Source organism: Rhinopithecus roxellana, chromosome 19, assembly GCF_007565055.1.
Source record: "Rhinopithecus roxellana isolate Shanxi Qingling chromosome 19, ASM756505v1, whole genome shotgun sequence".
Lineage (NCBI taxonomy): Eukaryota > Metazoa > Chordata > Mammalia > Primates > Cercopithecidae > Rhinopithecus > Rhinopithecus roxellana.
In genome coordinates, this window is record NC_044567.1 from 13146108 (window position 1) to 13166462 (window position 20355).

Here is a 20355-nt window from a genome sequence, read left to right on the forward strand (position 1 = left end):
CTTCCTGTCTGGTTTCTAGCCTGTGGCTGCCATAGGTGTGGACCCTGGACATTGCAGGGACAGCTCCTCCCCACTTTTCTGTGGTGTCCCTTGGCTCTTGCTGCTGCCACTTCTGCTTTCTGGGACTGGGACTCAGATTTATGCTACACCTTACTCCATCCCAGTCCCTAGTAAACAGCATTGGATTTGTTTGTATTTGTTAAAAGCAAGCTGTGGCATAGCCATTAGCACCTGTGTTGGGGAAACAGCACACAAGCAAGAAGCTTACAGCCTCAGTGGCAAGCACTTCATCATATCAAAGATGGAGAACTCTTGTAGTCATTTGTCATGCCTTCTGCAGACAAAAGATACCAAAAAGTTGCAAAGATCTGTCCATCTTGTAGATAAGGCCACTAATAAGCCAAAAATCTGTCAACAGCAACCACAATGTGTCCAATATGCCCCATTTGACTGCTAAGGTTGAGGACAAAGGAAATGGAATTAAGACAGTTACAGTCAACATAGTTGACATTGCAAAGGGCCCAATTGGCCTCCTGTGCATCCCACCAAATATTTTGTTTGTAAGTTAGAAGCACAAGTCCTGTGGTGGCAAGAATGACCATTACATTATCAGTGGATCTCATGAGGCAAATAAACTGCAAGACATGTTGGATGGATTCATTTAAAAACGTGTTCACAGTCCAGAGTGAGAATCCTGAAATGCATCTGCACATCAACCCAAAGAAGCAAAGCATAGGTAATTTTTGTAAAGCCAGTTTCTATAAAGACGTGCTTCATACATATCATAAACTCTGCACATTTATTCTCAAAAATCCATCTGAAAATAGTGAGTGGTACAGAGGAGAAAGAACAGTAAAAGAAAAATAGAAAGAGCAGCTCTTCCCGCCATCTTGGTTCCCGTGGAGGCCTGCTGGGAACGGGACTTCTAAAAGGAACTATGTCTGGAAGGCTGTGGTCCAAGGCCATTTTTGCCGGCTATAAGCAGGGTCTCTGGAACCAAAGGCAGCACACAGCTCTTCTTAAAATTGAAGGTGTTTATGCCCGAGATGAAACAGAATTCTATTTGGGCAAGAGATGCGCTTATGTATACAAAGCAAAGGACAACACAGTGACTCCAGGTGGCAAACCAAATAAAACCAGAGTCATCTGGGGAAAGGTAACTCGGGCCCATGGAAACAGTGGCATGATTCCTGCCAAATTCCGAAGCAATCTTCCTGCTAAGGCCATTGGACACAGAATCCGAGTGATGCTGTACCCCTCAAGGATTTAAACTAACGAAAAATCAATAAATAAATGTGGATTTGTCAAAAAAAAAAAAAAAAAAGAAAGAAAAATAGAAAGAGCAGTAACAAGGCAATGACTCCATACCCAGCAGTGAGAAAGCACCATCACCACCACCACCAGATGAAGTGAATCCTCTTCGTATGCTGTGGAAGAAGATGAAAGGGATGACTGGGGGTGGATACGACTGAGGAAGCTCAAAGGTATAGAACAGATAAAATCAGTGATCATGCGTGTGTTCTTTCAGTGATGATTTCGAAAGAACTTTTGAGGAGCAGATCAATATCCTATTTGATTTTTGTTTTTTAAGAAAAAGAAGAAGGTGTTATTGACTCATCTGATAAAGAAAGTGTTTCTGATGCATAAAGACTGGATGTAAAAGCCATGGGCCCTCTTATTCTGACCAAAGTTCTTTTTCATGACATTAGAGAACAAATTAAGAAGCACAGACACCATTTCCCATGATTTTTCACAAGAAAACTCAATGGTACCTTCTTCATGGTTTAGAGTCTGTGGTAACATTGCTTCTAGCTTGGCTCATCTCCAAGATTTCACATATATTGAAAGAGATGTAAGATGTGGACCTTTTTGAAAAAGAGGTTATCATTGGCTGTTCAGGAAAGGACTCTGAAATATGTCTGAAACGAACGTGACATAGAATAGGGAGTAGAGCAAGATAGTGAAAGAGAAGGTTCCACTGATTGTCTCCCCTGCAAGGATACCAATTTAACAACTATCTACACGTAAGAGGCACTGAAGAGGTAGAAAAAAAAAACTGTCTTGAATAGCCGATGCCACTCCTAACCCATTCCCCGGCAGTGGCAACATGGTGCAGAGAGCATTTCTGTGCACTGGGGAGAGGGAGTGTAAATCAATTGTTGGGCATTGAACTAAGTGCTGTCTTGTTATAGCAGAAAGGAAAACCAGACCAAATTCAACTGACACCACAGAGGGAGCATATAAACTAGCTAAAGGGTAATTGCCATTCCCAGCACTTGGAACTTGAGTTCCTGCAAGTCTTGCCACTGCAGGCTAAAGTCCTCTGGGGTTCTAAATAAACTTGAAATGCAGTCTAGGCCACAAGGACTGCAACTACCAGCTGAGTGCTTAGGTTAAGGATGAGTACCAGGCCATTTAGCATTCATCACAAGCTGACTAAAAAGCCCTTAGGCCTTAAGGGGTCATGAGCAGTGATCTGGCAGTAATCCCCATGGAACGGTGGTGGCAGTGGTTGTGGGGTGTGGCTCCTCTGCTTTTGGAAAGGGTGGGCAGTATACAAAAACCTGCATTTTGTGGTTCGAGTGCCAGCTCAGCTGCAGTACAGTAGAACACTTCTAAGTTTTTGAACTCTAGTCCCTGGTTTCTGATTGGTACCTCTGGACCCACCCAGTGTCTGGGGGAACTTGCCACCCTGAAGAGAAGGACACAGGCCTGGCTGGATTTGCTGCCTACTATATGTAGAGTCCTAGGGCCTCTAGCAGAAATAAGCAGTAGCCAGGGAGTGGTTACAGCAGGCCTTGCATGGGACCCAGTGCTATCCTGGCCTCAAGTCTGACCCAGCAGAGTCATAATGGTGATGGACACAGGGGTACTTGTCTCACTCCACCTCCAGCTTCAGGTGGCTCAGAATACAGAAATACACTCCACTTGTTTGTTTGGAAGAAAGTAAGCAAGGAAAACAAGTGTCTCTGCCTGGTAATCCACCGAATTCATCCAGATCTTGTCCAAGACCATCAAGGTGGTACCTATGTGAGTCTGTGAGAACCACAGCATTACTGACCTTAGGGTACGACCTAAGGCAGAAATAGATGGCATAGATGACAACACTCAAGTCTTTCCAAATATCTGTAAAGCCTTCCCAGGAAGAATGGGTACAGCAAACCCAGACTGCAAAGACTCCAATAAATACCCAATTCTTCAATGTGCAGACACAGATGAACATCCACAAGTAACAAGACCATGCAGGAAAACATGACCTCATCAAATGAAGTACATAAGGCACCAGGGACTAATTCTAGAAAAAGAGAAAGTGACCTTTCAGACACAGAATTCAAAATAGCTGTTTTAAGGGAACTCACAGAAGATCAAGATAACATAGATAAGAAATTAAGAATTCTGTCAGATACATTTAAAAGAGAGATTGAAATAAAAGAGCTGAGCAGAAAGTCTGGAGCTGAAAAAGGCATGCTGGAGAATGGATCATAATCTTTTAATAGCAGAATTGATCAAGCAGAAGAAATAGTGAACTTGAAGACAGGCTATTTGAAAACACACAGGCAGAGGAGACAGAAATAAAGAATTGAAAACAATGAAGCACACCTGCAGGATCTATAGAAAATAGCCTCAAAAGGGCAAATCTAAGAGTTATTGGCCTTAAAGAGGAGGTAGAGAAAGAGATAAGGGTAGTAGAGAGCTTATTCAAAGGGATGATAACAGAGAATTTTCCAAACCCAGAGAGAGTTATCAATAGCCAGATACAAGAAGGCTATAGAACACCAAACAGATTTAAACCGGAGAAGACTAGTTCAAGGCATTTAACCATCAAATTCCCAAAGATCAAGGATTTAAAAAAAAAAAAAAAGGATCCTAAAAGAAGCAAGAGAAAAGAAATAGCATACATTGGCGCTCCAGTAGGTCTGGTAGCAAACTTCTCAGTGGAAATTCTTGCAGGCCAAGAGAAGAGTGGCATGGCTTATTTAAAGTGCTAAAGCAAAAAAAATTTTATCTTAGAGTAGTATATCTGGCAAAAATACTCTTCAGACATGAAGGAAATAAAAACACTTTTCCAGACAACGAAAAGCTAAGGGATTTCATCAATACCAGACCTGTTCTTCAAGAAATGCTAAAGGGAGTACTTCAATCAGAAAGAAAAGCATGTTGGCAAGCAACAAGAAGTCATCTTTGGGTAGAAAACTTATTGGTAATAGTAAGTACATGGAAAAATGGAATATTATAATAACGTAATTGTATTTCATAAACCACTCTTATTCTAATAGAAAGGCTAAGTGGTGAACCAATCAAAAATGACAACAACAACTTTTCAAGACATAGTACAATAAGATATAAATAGAAATAACAAAAAGTTACAAAAAGTTAAAAAGTGGGAGCTGAAGACAAGGCATGGAGGTTTTATTAGTTTTTGATTGTTTGCTTATTTGGTTGCTCATTTATGCAGACAGTGCTATCAGCATAGATAGTATGTGCAAGCCTCACACCAACTCCAAACCAAAAAACATACAATGAGTATGTAAAAAATAAAAAGAAACTAAATCATATCACTAGAGAAAATCATCTTAACTAAAAGGAAGGCAGGAAGGAAAGAAAGAAGGGAGAGAAGACCACAAAACAACCAAAAAAGGAATAACGAAATGGCAGGAATAAGTCATTACTTAGCAGTAATAACACTGAATATAAATGGACTAAACTCTGCAATCAAAAGACGTAGAGTTGCTAAATGGAAGAAAATAAACAAGACTCAATGATCTGTTGCCTACAAGAAACACACTTCACCTATAAAGACACACATAGACTGAAAATGAAGGGATGGAAGAAGATATTCCTTATTAATAGAAACCAAAAAAGAGCAGGAGTCACTATACTTATATCAGATAAAATATATTTCAAGACAAAAACTTTAAGAAGAGACAAAGAAGGTCACTATGTAATGATAAAGGGGTCCAATCAGGAAGAGACTATAACAATTTTCAATATATTTGCACTCAACATGGGCACACTCAGATACATAAAGCAAACATTTATTAGGGGTAAAGAGAGCTAGACCCCAATACATTAATTGCTGGAGACTTCAGCACATCACTTTCACCCTTGGACAGATCTTCCAGAAAGAAAATCAACAAAGAAACACCAGACTTAATCCACACTATACAACAATTGGATGAAAGAGATATTTACAGAAGAATTCCGCTTTGGCTAGGGATGGTTTATATGCTTCCTCTGTGGTGTCAGTTGAGTTTGGTCTGGTTTTCCTTTTTATCTGTTCTGCACCTTTGAGCTTCCTCAGTTGTATCCACCCCCAATCATCCCTTTCCTCTTCTTCTACAACATATGAAGAGCTGCACATTTTTTCCTCAGCATATTGATCGTTCTCAAGGATAGACCATATGTTAGGTCACAAAACCAGTCTTTAAACATTCAAAAAATTAAAATATCATCAAGCATCTATCTTCTCTGACCACAATGGAATAGAACTGTAAATCAATAACACAAGGAATTTTGGAAACTGTACAAATATGTGGAAATTGAGCAATAAGTTCCTGAATGACCAGCGGATCAATGAAGAAATTAAGAAGGAAATTGAAAAATTTCTTGAAACAATGATAGTGGAAACACAAGAAACAAAACCTGCAGGATACAGCAAAAGCAATATGTAGAGTTTGTATTTAGAAAATAAGTTTTTCTACCTCAAAAAAGAAGAAAAACTGCAAATAAACAACTTAATGATGCATCCTAAAGAACTAGAAAAGCAAAAGCAGGCCAAACCCAAAATTAGTGAAAGAGTAGAAATAGTAAAGATCAGAGCTCAAATAAATGAAACTGAAATGAAGAAAACACAAAAGATCAATGCAACAAAAAGTTGGGGTTTTTTATGAAAAGTTATGCAAATTAACAAACATATATCTAGACTAAGAAAAAAGAGAATATCCAAATAAAATCAGAGAGGAAAAAGGAGACATTACAACTGATACCACAGTGATTCAAAACTACTATGAGCAAATACATACCAATAAATTGGAAAATCTAGAAGAAGTGGACAAATTTCTAGATGAATACAACTGCCAAGACTGAACTATGAAGAAATTCAAAACCCAGACTGATAACAAGTAATGAAATCAAAGTTGTAATAAGAAGTCTGTCAGCAAAGAAAAACTTGGCACCTGATGGCTTCACTGCTGAATTTGAACAAATACTTAAAGAACTCTTATTGGTGCTACTCAAATTATTCTGAAAATTAAAGGAGGAGGAAATCCTTTGAAACTCATTCTATGAGGCCAGTCTTATCTCATTACGAAACCAGACAAAGACACAGAAAAAAACAAAACAAAACAAAACAAAAAAACTATAGGCCAGTATCTCTGATGAATAATGAGCAGAAATCCTCAACAAAATACTATAAAACCAATTTCAGTAATACATTTAAAAGATTATTCTTAGTGGTATTTATCCTTGGGATGCAAGGATGACTCAATATGAAAATCAATCAATGTGATACATCATATCAACAGAATGAAGGACTAAAAGTATATATTTCAAAGATTTTTTTGGTAATACCTACAATCACAAGCAACCAGAGCAAACAGGGACAAATAGGATACATTAAGTTAAAAAGCTTCTGCACAGCAAAGAGAACAAAGTGAAGAGACAATTCGTAGAATGGAAGAAAATATTTACAAACTCTTTATCTGACAAGAGATTAGTAAGCAGACTATATAAGGAGCTGAAACAACTCTATAGGAAAAATCTGATAATCCAGTTGAGAAATGGACAAAACATTTGAACAGACATTTCCCAAAACAAGGCATACAAATGGCAAACAGGCATATGAAAAGGTGCTCAACATCACTGATCATCAGAGAAATGCAAATCAAAACTACAGTAAGATATCCTCTCTCCCCAAAATGGCTGTTAGTATCCTTTGCCCACTTTTTAATGGATTGTTTGTTTGTATCCTTTACATTTGTTATATTTTCTCCCATTCTGTAGGTTGTTTACTCTGTTGATAGTTTCTTTTGCTGTGCAGAAGGTTTTGTTTTGTTTTTTGGTTTTTGACAGTATCTCTGTGGCCCAGGCTGGAGTACAGTGGCACTATCTCGGCTCACTGCAACCTCTGTGTTTTGGGCTCAGGTGATTGTCCCATCTCAGCTTTCCAAGCAGCTGGGACTACAGGTGTGTTGCCTCCATGCCCAGCTAATTTTTGTATTATATTTTTGGTAGAGATGGGGTTTCTCCATGTTGCCCAGGTTGACTCATGGGCTCAAGCAATCCACCAACTTCGGCCTCCTAAAGTGCTGGGATTACAGGTGTGAGCCACCGTGCCCATGCTGTGCAGAAGCTGTTTAGTTTAATTAGATCCCATTTGTCAAGTTTTGCTTTCTTTGCAGTTGTTTTTCGTGTCTTTGTCATGAAATCTTTGCCTGTGCCCATGTCCTGGGTGGTATTGCCTAGGTCATCTTTCAGGTTTTTAAAAATAGTCTTAGTGTTTACATTTAAGTATTTAATCCATCTTGAGTTAATTTTTGTATATGGTGTAAGAGAGGGTCCAGTTTCAATCTTCTGTATTCATCTAGCCAGTTATCCCGGCACCATTTATTGAACAGGGAATCCCTGTTGCTGGTTTTTGTCAGGTTTGTAGAAGATCAGATGGTTGTAGGTGTGTGGTGTTTTTTCTGGGTTCTCTGTTCTGTTCCATTGGTCTATGTGTCTGTTTTTGTACCAGTACCATGATGTTTTGGTTACTATCATCCTTTAGTATGGTTTGGTGTTCGGTAGCATGATGCCTCCAGCTTTATTCTTTTTGCTTAGGATTGTCTTGGCTATTCAAGCTTTTTCTTGGTCCCATATGAATTTTAAAATAGTTTTTTACTAGCTCCATGAATAACCTCAATGGTAGTTTTAAGAGGAATAGCATTGAATCTATAAATTGCTTTGGGAAGAATGGCTATTTTAATGATACTGATTCTTCCTATCCTTGTGCATGGAATGTGTTTCCAATTTTTTGTGTCATCTCTGATTTTTTTTGAACAGTGTTTCATAGTTTTTCTTATAGAGATCTTTCACCCCCCTAAGTAGTTGTGGTTTTAGATATTTTATTTCTAAATGTGTTATGTAAGGTTATGGTAACCAAAAGAGCATGACACAAGCATGAGAACAGACATTAGATAAGTCAAACAGAATAGAGAACTTAGAAACAAATCCCCACAACCTACAGCGAATTCATTTTTGACAAAGATGCAAAGAACATACACTGGGGAAATGATTGTCTCTTCCATAAATGGTACTGGGAAAACTAAATATTCATATGGAGAAGAATGAAACTAGACCCCTCTCTCTCTCCATATACAAAAATCAAAATGGATTAAAAACTTAAATCTAAGACTTCAAACTACGAAACTACTATAAGAAAACATCGGGGAAATTCTTCAGCACAGTTGTCTGGGCAAAGATTTCTTGAGTCATACCCTCACAAATACAGGCAACCAAAGCAAAAATGGACAAGTGGGATCACATCAAGTGAAAAGCTCTGCCTAGCAAAGGAAACAATCACAAAGTTAAGAAACAGTTCACAGAATGGGAGAAAATATTTGCAAATTACCCATCTGACAAGAGATTGATAAGCAGAATATATAAGGAGGTCGAACAACTCCTTAAGGAAAAATGTAATAACCCAATTAAAAAGTGGACAAAATGTTTGACTAGACATTTCTCAAAAGAAGACATACAAATGGAAATCAAGCATAAGAAAAGGTGCTCATTATCACAGATCACCAGTGAAATGCAAACAAAAGCTATAATGAGATATCATCTCACTGTAATTGAAATGGCTTTTATCTAAAAAACAGGCAATAACAAATGCTGGAGATGATGTGGAGAAAAGGGAACCATCATACACTATTGGTGAGAATGTAAATTAATACAACCACTATGGACAACAGTTTGAAGTTTCATGAGAAAAACTAAAAATTGAGCTACCATATGGTCCAGCAATCACACTCCTGGGTATATACCCAAAAGTAAGGAATCAGTATATCAAAGAGATAGCTGCACTTCCATGTGCTGCAGTACTGTTCACAATAGCCAATGTTTGGAAGCAACCTCAGGGTCCATCGACAGATGAATGGATACGGACAATGTGGTACATATACACAATTAAGTACTATTCAGCCATAACAGAATGAGATCTAGTCATTTTCAACAACATGGATGGAAATGGATATCACTGTGTTAAGTAAAATAAGCCAGGTACAAAAAGACAAACATCACGCGTTCTCACTTATTTGTGGGATCTAAAAATCAAAACAATTGAACTCATGGCAAAGGAGAGTAGAAGTTACCAGAAAGTGGGAAGCATATTGGGTGAGTATGGGGGAGGTAGGGATGGTCAATGAGTGCAAAAATGAGAAAGACCTACTATTTGTTTGTTTTTGTTTTTTTGAGACAGAGTCTCACTCTCTCACCCAGGCTGGAGTGTAGTGGCATGGTCTCAGCTCACTGCAACTTCTGCCTCCCAGGTTCAAGTGATTCTCCTGCCTTAGCCTCCTGAGTAGCTGGGATTACAGGTGTGCACCACCACACCTGGCTAATTGTTTTGTATTTTTAGTAGACATGGGGTTTCACCATGTTGGCCAGGCTGGTCTCGAACTCCTGACCTCAGGTGATCTGCCCACCTTGGCCTCCTGAAGTGCTGGGATTACAGGTGTGAGCCACTGCACTCAGCCCAGAAAAGAAGTCTATTGACTACTCAATCCACACTGCAGTTAAGGGAACACCCACACCCAGAGATGAGAAAAAACCAACACAAGAACTTCCGTATCTCAAATGGCCAGAGGGTTGTATGTCCTTCAAATGACAGTGCTACTTCTTCAACAAGAGTTTTTTTTTGAGATGGAGTCTCGCTCTGTTGCCCAGGCTGGAGTGCAGTGGCATGATCTTGGCTTACTGCAAGCTCCACCTAACCTGGGTTCTTGCCATTCTCCTGCCTCAGACTCCTGAATGACTGAGACTACAGGCACCCCCCCAACACCCAGCTAATTCTTTGTATTTTCAGTAGAGATGGGGTTTCACCATGTTAGCCAGGATGGTCTCGATCTCCTGACCTCATGATCCACCCGCCTCAGCCTTCCAAAGTGCTGGGATTACAGGTGTAAGCCACCGCGCCTGGCCCCAACAAGAGTTCTTAAACAGGCTGAGCTGGCTGAAATGACTGAAATCAAGTTCCGAAAATGGATAGAAATGAAAATCATAGGCCATGCATGGTGGATCACGCCTGCAATCCCAGCACTTTGGGAGGCCGAGGTGAGTAGATCAGGAGATTGAGACCATCCTGGCTAACATGGTGAAACCCCATCTCTACCAAAAATACAAAAAATTAGCCAGCCACAGTGGCGGGCACCTGTAGGCCCAGCTACTAGGGAGGCTGAGGCAGAAGAACGGCATGAATCCGGGAGGCAGAGCTTGCAGTGAGCGGAGATAGCACCACTACACTCTAGCCTGGGCAACAGAGCAAAACTCTGTCTCGGGAAAAAGAAAAAAAGAAATGAAGATCATAGAGATTCACGAGAATGGATAAATCTAATCCAAGGAAATGATACAAGAGCTGAAGCATGAGGCCAGGTGTCGTGGCTCACACCTGTAATCCCAGCACTTTGAGAGGCCGAGGCGGGCGGGTCACAAGGTCAAGAGATCAAGACCATCCTTACTAACATGGTGAAACCCCATCTCTACTAAAAAAAACACAAAAAATTAGCCAGGCCTGGTGGTGGGTACCGGCAGTCCCAGCTACCCAGGAGGTTGAGGCAAGAGAACGGCATAGGCGGAGCTTGCAGTGAGCTGAGATCACGCCACTGCACTCCAGCCTGGGCGACAGAGCAAGACTGCATCTCAAAACAAAACAAAACAAGCAACAACAACAAAAAGAACCTGTGCCGGGTGCGGTGGCTCATGCCTGTAATCCCAGCACTTTGGGAGGCCAAGGCGGGTGGATCACCTGAGGTCAGGAGTTCAAGACCAGCCTGGCCAACATGGTGAAACCCCATCTCTACTAAAAATAAAAAATTAGACAGGTATGGTGGCATGTGCCTGTAACCCCAGCTACTCGGGAGTCTGAGGCAGTGGAATCGCTTGAATCCAGGAGGCAGAGGTTGTAGTGAGCCAAGATTGTGCCACTGCACTCTAGAGTGAGATTCCATCTCAAAAAAGAAAACAACAACAACAACAAAAAAAAACAAAAACCAGAACCTAAGAGATCTTATAGAGTTGAATAGCACAACACAAGAATTTCACAATGCAATCACAAGTGTTAACAGCAGAATAGAGCAAGCTGAGGAAAGAATCTCAGGACTTGGAGACTGGTTCTCTCAAGACAGTCCGACAAAAATTTAAAGAATAAAAAGGAATTAACAAAACTTCTGAGAAGTATAGTTTTATGTTAAAAGGCCAAATCTACAAATCATTGGCATCCCTGACAGAGAAGGGGAGAAAGCAAACAACTTGGAAAAAATATTTCAAGATATTGTTCATGAAAACTTCCCCAGCCTTGCTAAAGTGGCCAACAGTCAAATTCAGGAAATACAGAGTAACTCTTGCAAGATTCTACACAAGATCACCTTCAAGACACATAATGATCAGATTTTCCAAGGTTGAAATGAAAGAAAAATTGTTAAAGGCAGCTAGAGAGAAAGGGCATGTTACCTCAAGGGAATCCCATCAGACTATCAGCGGACCTGTCAGCCAAAACCCTACAAGCCTTAACTTATTAGGAGCCTATATTCAGTAGTCTTAAAGAAAAAAAAAATCTTCAAGAATTTGATACTTCCAAAGAGAAGGAGAAACAAGACTTTTTTTTTTGGATAAGCAAATGTTGAGAGTTTGTTACCACCAGACGTGCCTCACAATAGATCTTGAAAGGGACATTAAATATAGAAAGACCACTACCAGCTAATACAAAAAAACACTTAAGTACGCAGACCAGTGATACTACAAGACAGCCATACAAATAAGCCAGCATAATAAGCAGCTGGCAACAAAATGACAGGACCAAATCCACGAATATCTATATTAACCTTGAATGTAAATGGGCTAAATGTACCACTTAAAAGGCACAGAATGGCAAGTAAGATTTAAAAAAGTGAGATCCAGTTATATGCAGTATTAATTTCAGACAAAACAGACTTTAAACCAACAAAGACTGCTGGGAACAGGCCCTAAGCCTGTCATAAACAGGCCTTAAAGAAACTGGCCATAAACAGGATTTCTGCAGTTATATTAATTTGAGGTTGGGCCTGGGTGTTGCGAGCAGCCTGAATGGAAGCTTCATCTGCCCACTGAGTTTTAATTGTTAGAACTGAGCAAGAGTCAGGCAAGCTCGAGCAAAAGCATCCCGGTCAGTAGGAATCATCTGATTGAAGACAGCAACATTCTTTAACAGGCCCATTACAAAAGAAGAACCTGGTCCATATTGGTTAGTAGCTTGTTTAAATTATTTAAGTATTTAAAAAAGAAAAGGCTCAAATGTAGCTGTAATATTCCCCTGTTGATCAGGTGGGTGTATTCTAACAGGGAACTGCCAAGCATTCATATCACCCTCTCGTCTAGCTTGCTGGATTCCTGCCTGAATAGAACTGACAGTGGTCACTTGATGTGCTGCTCGAACAGTCACTGGGTTCACTACTTTTTGCCCAGTGTCCTCTGGAAAATAAAGATCTGGAGGGTCAGGCCACTCCTTTTTTTCAAAATAATGAGGGGTACAGAGAGGTAGGGACAAACCTCTCCTTCCCTTGCCACTTTAGCTGGCAAGCAAACCTACTCTGTCACCTTTTCTGTTACTTTGTTGTACTCTCCTTCTTCCTCTGATTCCTCCTCCTCGTCATCTGTGTGGGAAGGCTCCAAGATGGAACAAACCAGAACCCACACTGACCAGACAGTTACAGGAATATCCTCAGCACCATCCTTATATGCCTTTTTCATTGCGCTGCCTACCTTTCCCAGACCTCTACATTCACAGTTCCTTGGTCTGGAAACCAGGGACAATATTTCTCTACCACACAAAAAAGCTGCATAAGTCGGCTAGTGCTGACCTTCACTCCTTTTTTTCTGAGGAGCTGCCAAAGCAGACTCACATAAGCCTCATGCCTGCTCGACCCTTGTCCCATTGTTACCCTGATGCTTCCGAGCTCCCCTTCTTACTCACCACGGGGATTGCTTAAGAGTACTCGGGTGCCCTCCAGTGTAGTTCTATGTTCTCCAACTGTCACTCTGGCGACCCTTTGACCTGGGTTTGAGCCCCACATATGGGTGCCACTTACCAAGGCCAGCTCAGTTGTGGAGACCTCAACCCAGTGGCGCTAGAAGAATGAAGACAAAGACACAGAAATAGAGTGCAGAGTGGGATCGGGGGCTGACAGCCTTCAGAGCTGAGAGCCCGAACAGAGTTTGACCCACATATTTATTGACAGCAAGCCAGCGATAAGCACTATTTCTAGAGGTTATAGATTAACTAAAAGCATTCCTTACAGGTAACAAAGTATTCTTAGTGAGGAGCAGAGAAACAGGCTCTGGCTGATTATCTACAGCAGGAACATGTCCTTAAGGCACAAATCGCTCATGCCATTGTTTGTGGTTTTGAACCGCCTTGAGTGTTTTGGCCCTGGGTGGGCCAGGTGTTCTTTGCCCTCATTGCGGTAAACCAGCAACCTCCAGCATGAGCATCATAGCCATCACGAGCATGTCACATTGCTGCACAAATCCTGTTTATGGCCAGTTTCTTTAAGGCCTGTTCATGACAGGCTCAGGGCCTCTTCCCAGCAAAAGACAAAGAAAGGCATTACATAATGGTAAAGGCTTCAATTCAACAAGAAGACTTGACTATCCTAAATATATGTACACTGAACACAGGAGCACCCAGATTGAAAAGGCAGGTTCTTAGAGACCTACAAAGAGACATAGACTCCCACACAATTATAGTGGGAGACTTCAGCACTCCTCTGACAGTATTAGACAGATCACTGAGGCAGAAATAACAAAAATATTGAGGACCTGAACTCAGCATTGGACCAAATGGATCTGACAGACCTCTAACGAACTCCCCATTCCAAAATAAGAGAATATACCATATGGCACATGCTCTAAAATATTACATCCTGGAAACAAAGCCTACTTGATCACAGTGGATTACCTTTTTGATGTGTTGCTGGATTCAGTTTGCAAGTATTTTCTTGAGATTTTTGCACCAGTGTCCATCAAGGATATTAGCCTGAAATTTTCTTTATTTGTTGGGTCTCTGCCAGGTTTTGGTATCAGGATGGTGCTGGCTTTGTGAAATGAGTTGGGAAGGAGTCCTTCCTAAATTTTTTGGAATAATTTCAGTAGGAATGGTACCAGCTCTTCTTTGCACATCTGGTAGAATTCAGCTGTGAATTTATCAGGTCCTGGGCTTTTTTTGGTTGGTAGGCTATTTATTACTGATTCAATTTTGAAACTTGCTACTGATGTGTTCAGGGAATCAATTTCTTCTTGGTTCAGTCTGTCAGAATTTTGACAGAAAGGAAGAAAAGCAACCCTTGTTGCATTTGCCACAGACTTGAATGGGTTTCACATTGAAGTCCTTAATTCATCTTAAGTTGATTTTTGTATATGGTGTAAGGAAGGCATCCAGCTTCAATCTTCTGCATATGGCTAGCCAGTTATCCCAGCACCATTTATTGAATAGAGGATCATTTCCCCATTGCTTGCTTTCATCAGCTTAGCAAAAGATCAAGTGGTTGTAGGTGTGCAGCTTTACTTCTGAGTTCTCCACTCTGTTCCATTGGTCTATGTGTCTGCTTTTGTACCAGTATCATACTGTTTTGATTATTGTAGCCTGACGGTGTAGTGTTAAGTCGAGTAGTGTGATGCCTCCAGCTTTGCTCTTTATGCTTAGGATTGCTTTGACTATCTGGGCTCTTTTTTGTTTTCATATGAATTTCAGTTGTACTTTGATAGGAGTAGTGTTGAATCTAAATTATTTGGGTAGTGATATAGTTTGGATATTTGTCTCCACCCAAATCTAATGTTGAATTGTGAATCCCAGTGCTGGAGGTGGGGCTTGGTGGGAGGTGTTTGAACCATGGACATGGATTTCTCATAGCTTCTTCATAATTGTGAGTTCTTGTGAGATGTGGTTATTTAAAAGTGTGTGGCACCTCCCCCCCTCACCAAGTCTCTCTCTTGCTCTCATTATCAACATGTGGTGTGCCTGCTCTTTGCCTTCTGTGACAATTGGAAGGAAACTGAGGCCTCACCAGAGGCAGAGGCCACTATCCTTTCTGCATGTCTTTCAGAAACATGAGCCAATTAAATCTCTTTTCTTATAAATTATCCAGTCTCAGATATTGCTTTATAGTACTGCAAGAATGGCCTAATTCAGAAAATTGATACCAAGTTGTTTGGCATTGCTCTAAAGATACCTGAAGGTGTGGAAGCAGCTTTAAAACTGGGTAATGGATAGAGTTTGGAAGAGTTTGGAGGGCTCAGAAGACAGGAAGATGAGGGAAATGTTGAACTTCTTAGTGACTGGCTAAATGGTTATGACCACAATGCTAATAATGATATAGACAGTGAAAACCAGGCTGCCAAGGTCTCAGATGGAAATGATGAACTTTTTGGGAACTGGAGTAAAGGTCATGTGTGTTACACCTTAGTGAAGAGATTGGCTGCATTCTGTTTATGCCCTAGGGGGTTATGGAAGTTTGAGCATGAGAGTGAATATCTAGGATATCTGGTGGAAGAAATTTCTAACCCGCAAAGCATTCAAGAGGTGGCATGGTCTAACAAGATGACTTAAATCTGGAACTTATTTTTAAAAGGGAATCAGAGCATAAGAGTTTGGAAAATTTGCAGCCTGGCCGTGTGGTAGAAAAGATTATTTTCAGGAGAATTCAGCCAGGTTGTAGAGCAAGCCCTTGCTAAAGATGTTTTCATAACTAAAAAGGAAGCAAATGCCACTAGCCAAGACAATGGGAAAAAGGCCTCAAAGGCTTTACGTAGACCATCACAGCAGGTACTCCCCTCACAGACCCTGAGGTATAGAAGGACTGAATTATTTCCTGGCCAGTTCCAGGGTCCCACTGCCCTGTGCAGCCTCGGGACACTGTTCCCCACATCTTGGCCACCGCTGCTCCTGCCTCAGCCCAAAGGTCTCCAGATCTTGCTTGTACCACTTCTTCAGACACCCTAGTGCACTGTATGCCTTGGTGGCTTCTACATGGTTTGAAGCCTGTAGGCACGCAAGTGCAAGAGTGAATGAGACTTTACAATCTCTGCTGAGATTTCAGAGGGTGTATGGAAAAGCCTGGGTGTCCAGGCGGAAGGCTGTGTAGGAGCTGAACCCTCACAGAGACTTTCTCCTCTGGCAGTGTGGAGAGGAAATGTGGGGTTTGAGCCCGCACAGAGTCCCCACTGGGGCATTGCCTAGTGGACCTGTGAGAATGGAACCACTGTCCTCCATCTCCCAGAATGGTAGATTTGTTGGCACCTTGCACCCTGTGTCTGGAGAAGCCACAGGCACTCAACACCAGTGTGTGAGAGCAGTCTCACGGGCTTTGGAGCCCAGCCTTTTCACCAGTGTGCTCTGGATGTGTGACATGAAGTCAAAGGAGATTATTTTGGAGCTTTGAGATTTAAAGCTGCCCTGCTGGATTTCAGCCTTACCTGGGGCCTGTAGCCCCTCTCATTTGGGTAAATTGTTTCTTTTGGAATGGGAAGGTTTACCCAATGCCTATACCCTCATTGTACCTTGGGAGCAAATAATTTGATTTTGATTTTGATTTTACAGGCTCATAGGTGGGAGAGATTTGCCTTGTCTTAGATGAGACTTTGGACTTTTGAGTTAATGCTAGAATGAATTAAGGCTTTTGGGGACAGCTGGGTAGGCATGATTGTATTTTTCAGTGTGAGGACAAGAGACTTGGTAGGGCCAGGGGTGAAATGATGTAGTTTGGCTATCTGTCCTTACCCAAATCAAATGTTGAATTGTAATGCCCAGTACAGAGGTGGAACTTAGTGGAAGGTATTTGGATCATGGGGGCAGATCACTCATGGCTTGGTGCTGCCTTTGTGATTGTGACTTCTTCTGAGATCTGGCCATTTATATGTGAGTGGTACCTCTGCTCTGATGTACTCTCTTTCTCTCTTGTTTTAATTGCTGCCGTGTGATGTTCCTGCTCTCCCTTTGCCTTCTGCCATGACTGGAAGCTTCCTGAGGCACTTTTAGAAGCAGATGCCACTAAGCTTCCTGTAACACCTGCAGAAAATTTATAATTTCTTATAAATTACTCAATCTGATGTATTTATAGCAGTGCAAGACCAGCCTAACACAGCTATTATAGCTGTTTTATGATATTGATTCTTCCAATCCATGAGAATGCATTTTTTATTCATTTTTGACATCTCTGATCTTTTCCAGCAGTGCTTTATAGTTCTCCTTGTAGACATATTTTACGTTTTCAGTTTTCTATATACCTATATATTTCAATTTTGTGTAGCTACTATAAATGGGACAGTGTTCTTTATTTTATTTTCAGCTTGAATATTATTGGTATATGGATATTCTGCTCATTTTTATACATTGATTTTTGTATCCTGAAACTACTACAGATGTTTACCAACTAAAAGCCTGAAAAGTGCAATAACAAGTTTTGAAATTGAGTCAGTAATAAGACTAGCAATCAAAACAAGCCCTGGACTAGATGGATTTACAGCCAAATAAAACCATACATACAGAAAAACACTGGTACCAATCTTACACCGTTCCCAAAATAGTTCAAGGGAAGCTCCTCGCTAACATATCCGATGAAGCCGGCATCAGCCTGATATCAAAATCTGGCAGAGACACAGTGAGGAAAGAAAACATCTGGCCAGTATCCCTGATGAACATAGATGCCGAAATCTTCAAGAAAATACTAACAGGCTGAATCCAGCAACACATCAAAAAGTTAATTTACCACAATCAAGTAGGGTTTATTCCTGGGATACAAGGCTCATTCCACATACACGAATCAGTGAATGTGTTTATGATTCACCACATAAACAGATTTAAAAACAAAACCCATACAATCATATCAATAGACATGGGAAAAAGCTTTTGATAAAATTCAGCTTTCCTTCATGATTAAAAACCCTCAACAGGCTAGGCATCAAAAAAAACATGCCTCAAAATAAGGAGAGCTATGTCAAAGTCAGAGCAAACATCATAATGAACGGGCAAAAGCTGAAAACATTTCCCTTGAGAGCCAGAACAAAAAAAGAATGCTCACTCTCATTACGCTCATTCAACATAGTACAGGAAGTCCTAGCCAGAGCAATCAGGCAAGAGAAAGAAATAAAAGGCATCCAAATAGGAAAAGAAGAAGTCAAACTATCTTTTTTTTCTGATGATATGATTGTATACCTGGAAAACCCTAAAAACTCTACCCGTATGTCTCTGCATGCTGTCAGTTTTGTCCATTAAAATTTATAGCATATTAATTGCAGTTGTATTAAATTCCCAGTCTGGTTGTTATGCACGTTCTGACTCTTTAAACTGATTTATTGATTGATTGACTATTTGATTGGTTGATTTTTGCCTTTTAGTATACCTTGCAATTTTTTCATGATGCACTGTGTATAACAAACTGCTGTAAATAGGGTGTTGGTAATGTGGTGATGAGGTGTTGGGGGCAGAAATTGTTCTACAGTCCTATGATTAGATTTCATTATTTTGGTGAACCTGTGCCTCTGCAGTGTGAAGTTCATGAGTGCTTTTCATTATTCATGCCCTTTTGTTAGGTGTTAGGTGAAACAGGATGGGTTGAGGGGGCAGGAGTTAAGTATTTTCATTGTGTCACCTAGGATGCTAGATTTTTTCCTTAATCTAGACCAGTTGACTCTGATAAAACCCCAGCAAGTTAGGCTCTGGTAACATAGTTTCTCTTGAGAGCAGAATATGCTATGAAGAACCCAATACTCTGTTGCATTTCACAATTGTTTCTTTTCCCACCCGCTCCAAAAGCACACGGGTGATTTTCTCTGAGGTTCTCTCTGAAAACCTGGTGGAGCTCCAGAAGTTAAAACACACAGAAGTGTGGGAGGGGCCCAGATTATCAAGTCCCCCTGAAGCTTTTACTCTCAGACTTGTCCACACTGAGCCTTCAGCAATTCGTCAATTACAGTTCGGTTTTTCTATCCCAGAACCTGTTCCTGTGGAGGTTTCTGCTCCTGTAAGATCTAATTTTCTTTATCTTCCTCTGCGTCTCCAATTTTGGGAGCAGTGGTTGGTCCTGTGATCTCTCCCTTTGAAGATCTCTCCCTGTGGGCTCTCCCTATGGTCTCTCTCCTTGAAGATCTAAGAAATATTAGATTTGCTGATTTTTAAAATTTTGTTCAGCTTTTTACTTGCTGTTTGGAAGGAGTGGTGCCTTTTGAGCATTTTACCTACTTAGTAAGGACTTGAAATGATCTCAGTACATGGAAATGATGAATGACCATGGCGATAAATATCTTAAATGCCCTGAGCTGATCATTGCACATCCTATGCATGTAACAAAATAATACGTATACCTCCATAAATATGTACAGATACTATGTATCAATGAAAAATTTAATTTTGATCTAACTAGTGAGTTTGCATTACTATTTCATGACTAAAATTCTCAAATTGAAGCTATAAGATCTTTGTATATCTGTTTACTTACAAGTGTATATAATGCAGGATTTTTCTCCACCTCTTCATCTGACTTGTGAAGGGGGTGCCCCATTCTCTTAGCCCGCCACACTTGACCCCTTGAGGGAGGGAGCATGTGAGCAAGTGAGTGCTGGATCCGGTCAGCCACTTTGGGCACCGGCAGAGGCAAACTTCGTGCAGGACCCTCAGTTGCACCAGGCATGGGCGAACAAATGCAGGATCCAGCCGACCGCTTTGGGTGCTGGTAGGAGCAAGTTCCATGCGGACCCCACGGTGGCGCCCAGCTCGGGGTGCCTGCAACCCCAAAGCCCCAGAGGACACGTTACAATGCTCCCTTAGCTCTGCCATCCATGGACAGCGGTGTGTTATCACCTGAGTGGGCCCCTTGCCCCATCAAGTGGGGCAGCTGTCCTCTACCAGCGAGGGCAAAGGGCCAGTTGTGACAGCCTTTTTTGGGTACCTGCACTCCATGGGTTCCGAGCTGTTGTCTGGCATCTAAGAAGTGTAAGGCTATGCAGACACTTGAAGGATGGTGGAGGAGAATTTTATTTAGCAATAGAAGTGACTCTCAGCAGAGAGAGGAACTGGAGAAGGTACGCAACAGGCAGGTAATCTTCCTCTGAAGTCCAGCTATCTCCAGCAGG

General features: G+C 41.1%; 2 pseudogenes across 1 annotated transcript; both read left to right on the top strand.

The window, feature by feature from the left end:
* Nucleotides 1-437: 437 nt before the first annotated feature.
* LOC104672439 lies at nt 438-1934 on the top strand (annotated as a pseudogene).
* LOC115894860 lies at nt 882-1305 on the top strand (annotated as a pseudogene). Its single transcript, XR_004055077.1, has one exon. The product of XR_004055077.1 is annotated as a 60S ribosomal protein L35a pseudogene (transcript).
* Nucleotides 1935-20355: the final 18421 nt, after the last annotated feature.